The sequence below is a fragment of the Vicia villosa genome, linkage group LG6 (assembly GCF_029867415.1).
Source record: "Vicia villosa cultivar HV-30 ecotype Madison, WI linkage group LG6, Vvil1.0, whole genome shotgun sequence".
In the NCBI taxonomy this organism is placed as follows: domain Eukaryota; kingdom Viridiplantae; phylum Streptophyta; class Magnoliopsida; order Fabales; family Fabaceae; genus Vicia; species Vicia villosa.
The window spans coordinates 2,946,634-2,950,975 of NC_081185.1; positions in this window are offsets into that span (position 1 = coordinate 2,946,634).

Here is a 4,342-nt window from a genome sequence, read left to right on the forward strand (position 1 = left end):
TAAATATTCATCGCTTCCTGGGACATTTCACATTTCGTGTACACGTCGACCAATATAGAGTAATATAGTGGATTTGGATTGTTTTGATCCTTTATATTTTCAAATACTCTTTTGACATAACCATAAATGTCATACTATTTGTACCTAAATAGCGGAGTATTGTATTTTACAACGTCTGTTTTGATTAAGCTATTAACAAGTGCAGAAAGATGGACATATGTGAATAAAACAGATGTTGTAACATACAAAGGCCAATTGTCTAGGTACAAAAGGCATGACAAATATGATGAAGTTAGAAGACTATTAGAACAGATGAAGGTGATCTTCATATATCCAAATACACTAACTTACTCCACAATGATCGACGTGTACACTAAAGGAAAAATGTTTTAGGAAGCGATAAATGTCAATCAAGAATTCAATATGTCATGATTGGAAATTGATGGTGTATTTTATAACGCAATCACTATTTCACGTAATAATAATATTAACAATAAATAATTAATCACCAATTAAATTTTAATTCAGCTTATACCAGATCCGGTGTCAAGAGCAACCGCATCAGTGACTAAGAGGATGCTGACTTTAATAGAAGTGTTGATCCCGAGAAGAAGAAGTCGAAGATAACTAAGCGACCAGAGATAAAATTCAATATATGTCCCTACGGCACCTCCGTACAACTTAAGTAAGATAGATTAATCTTGAACACTTTTAACACTTCTCCATGTTGTTATTTTGTAAAATGCATCCAATCCAAAGATAAAATTCACGAGGAACTTCAATTTCCCCCTTTGGGAAATTATGAAAAAACAACACTTAAAGATATAGCACTCATTCAGATCCGAACAAGTGGCAGCCAATAGGTATAGTGGACTATCAGAGCATACAATCAACAACAGTTGCCATCTTCCAATTATCAGAGTTAAGCACCAGCAGGAACATAAATTAGTAGCATTAACATTCAAATACTTACACATAATCCATTCAGTTACTCCAAATCAAATAGATAATCCAACATTCAATCATTCACAAATTTAGTCATATATGTACCCATTCATCACATACATAGTCATGCATAACACAAACAATTTTGTTTAGTATCAAAATATGCATAAAACTACTAATATAACAGCTAACTTTAAAAGGGGCAGTTGTCTTGCTCGATGCTCCAGTATTTGCTCAAGCATGTAAGCACATCATTAGCATTTCAATATCATGACTAAACAAATACATGTGAGTACATCATTAATACTTCAGAAACAGTAATAAACAACTACATGTTACTTGTTACTTGTTAGATAGTCTCACTAATAGAGATCACACGACACCATTACTTCCCCTTTTTGCCATAATTTGGAAAAGGGTTAGCACTCCAAAATAACAACTAGAGGTATGTCATGGATAGGCTGGTATGTTAGTACATACACAACCAGGTCATGATTAGAACCACTAGGACAACATCAAAAGATGCACAAGCATTATTTTAGTTATACAAGACAGTCTTTAAGAAAGGCTACTTAGCATTGTGTACCAACTCGGTATTCGATCCAAGATCCGACTAATCATAGGGAGACCAATTCCAAAAAATCCCACCGCGCACTTATAGAGGTCCAATTTAATGCCAGAGAAAATCTATGTATGGGCTGGCCTAACATAATAATATTAGCACCTAGTGTGATTCAAAACTCAGACCTTAAGAGGAGCATACTCTCAGGTGTCAAATCTTCATATATCGACAAACCCTTGGGAGGTTAGGAGTTTATGTTGCAAATGAATCATATACTATGCAACAATGACATTTCAAATTTAATACATGTTTGGTGTCAGACAAATGTCAATGTCCGATACTATTAACATTTTCTCAAATTATACCCAGAATCAACATGTCACTATTGCGTCTTGTGCCAGTGTATTATAACATGTGTCCTATGATAGTGTAAAGTTCAATTTCAACTTAAATAATGCATACAGTCTTACACTGCATATACTCTTACATAAGAAAATCAATATCATATACAAAAACACAAACAAAACACGGTAATTGTTTTTACAATTTTATTAAAGAACAAAGCTTTGATCTAACTTCTAAACTTATATATAGAAGATAATATAAAAACAAAAATAAATTTGTTAAATTCAATAATTCAATCTAAATAATTAATACTTCAATTTTCATAACTACTTATATTCAATCATAATTTCAAGAAATAATAATATAAATGATAAATAGTTCAACACAAGCTCAAAACAGGATATTGGGTTGATACTTAAAATGAATTTATTATAGAGAGAGATTTTAAGAGACTAGATCAATTAAGAGAAATACTAGAAAGTAACAAGAGATTTTAAGAGAATTTAACTAATAATTCTATAGTAGTACAATAAAATAATGAAATTGAAGAAATAAGAACCTAGATCAATTAAGAGAAATACTAGAAAGTAACAAGAGACTCATATCCGATGAAATACAAACACAAAGATGGACACTGAATGCAATATGCTTATACTAACAAATATTTTAAAAAAATAAATTAAAAAAATGCAATGGTGTTGAACACTGAGACCTATCAAACACGAGATATGTATTCAATGAATTGGTGCTACTTAGCTTTTATTGATCTAATAGCCATGTGATGGACCAACAGGTTTGAGAATGATTTAGAACATCAAACAGAATAAGCATATAGAAAATTGTCCGTTCGTCACCCGATTTAGTTTGAAAATCACCATCAATAAGTGTAGCAGATGATTGTTCAATTGGATATTAAATGGTTTGCGAAAAATAATGAATTGCATACTCCTAAGTTGGCAATTGTTAATATGTATAAATTTTGCAATTGAAAGTGACCATATTTGACTTGTTTCCTTATCTATCATTTCATTAAGCAACATAATAGAAGACTCTACAAAGCCTTTTTTTCATATCGCATCTATGAATGCACTATAAAACACACCATCGACTTCCAATCACAACATCTTGAATTCTTGATAAATATTCATCACTTCTAAGAACAATTCCTATTTCATGTACACGTCGATCATTGTAGAATAAGTTAGTAGATTTGGATATGTTTTGCACCTTCATCTTTTCAAATAGTCTTATAAATTTAACATACATGCCTTTCCATCCGTACGTACACACCAGAGCATTGTATGTTACGACTACTCTTTTGATGAAGCTATTAATAAATGCCAGGAGATGGACATATCTGGAATCGAAACATAAGTTGTAACATACAATGCTCTCTTGTCCATGTACGGAAGGCATGACATGTATGATGAAGTTAGAAAACTATTTGAAGAGATGAAGGCACGAAACATATATCCAAATACACTAACATACTCTACGATGATCGACATGTAAACGAAAGGCAAAATGTTCTAGAAACAATGAATGTTTATCGAGAATTCAGGATGTCACAATCGGTTATCGATATTATCTTTTATAAAGAAATCATAGATGCATTATGCAAAAATGGTTTAATTAAGTCTTCTGTTATATTGCTTATTACAATGATAGAGCAAAGAATGAAGTCAAGTATGGCCACTTTCAACTACATAATTGATGCATGACCATAATCTCCAACTTTAGAGTAAGAAATTTAAAGTAATTAGGAAACCATTAAGTGTTAAATTACAACTTCATCAATAGATGCGATATCATTACCTGCATTGTAGAGACAAGAAAACGCTCTGTCTGAATCCTTTGCATGAGGTTGTTTGTTAAGTACTTCCCTTGGAATTCTATAATTTGTTTTGCTACGAACCATGCTGGCCTACTTCCAAAGAACCCAGGGGTTAAAAAAGAATCCAATGTAGAGAAATTCCCAGCTCTATCACTTCAACTCTCACTGCTACTACCAGGAGCAACATCATTTCCACGTAACATGAACCACATCAATAAAACAATGTTCATCATTATATATACTTTGGTAATTTGTGAGATGGACATCAAACCTTGGTTATTGTCATAAACAAATTCACCGTAGAGGATTCTTTAATACCGAGACAAAGAATTAAGTTGAGAAGCATTAAGAGAACCTGAGTCAAGAGATTGATCGATAACATGAAATCAATGAATGAATGAATGAGTTAAGATCCAAATATGAATGGAAGGGACATAGTTTTGAGGTGAAGAATAAGAAGAATTGAACAAGACATATGTTATGTAGTAACGTGCATGTTATATAAGGTGTAAGTATTTAATTAATAATTAATCAATTAATTAAGTAATTATTAATAACATGGAAAGAGAAGAGGACGTAAAGGAAAGTAATTATGAAAACGCGTAACGGATGAAAATTTAATTTAGAAAAGTTTAATATTTCGTTATTTTTAATTT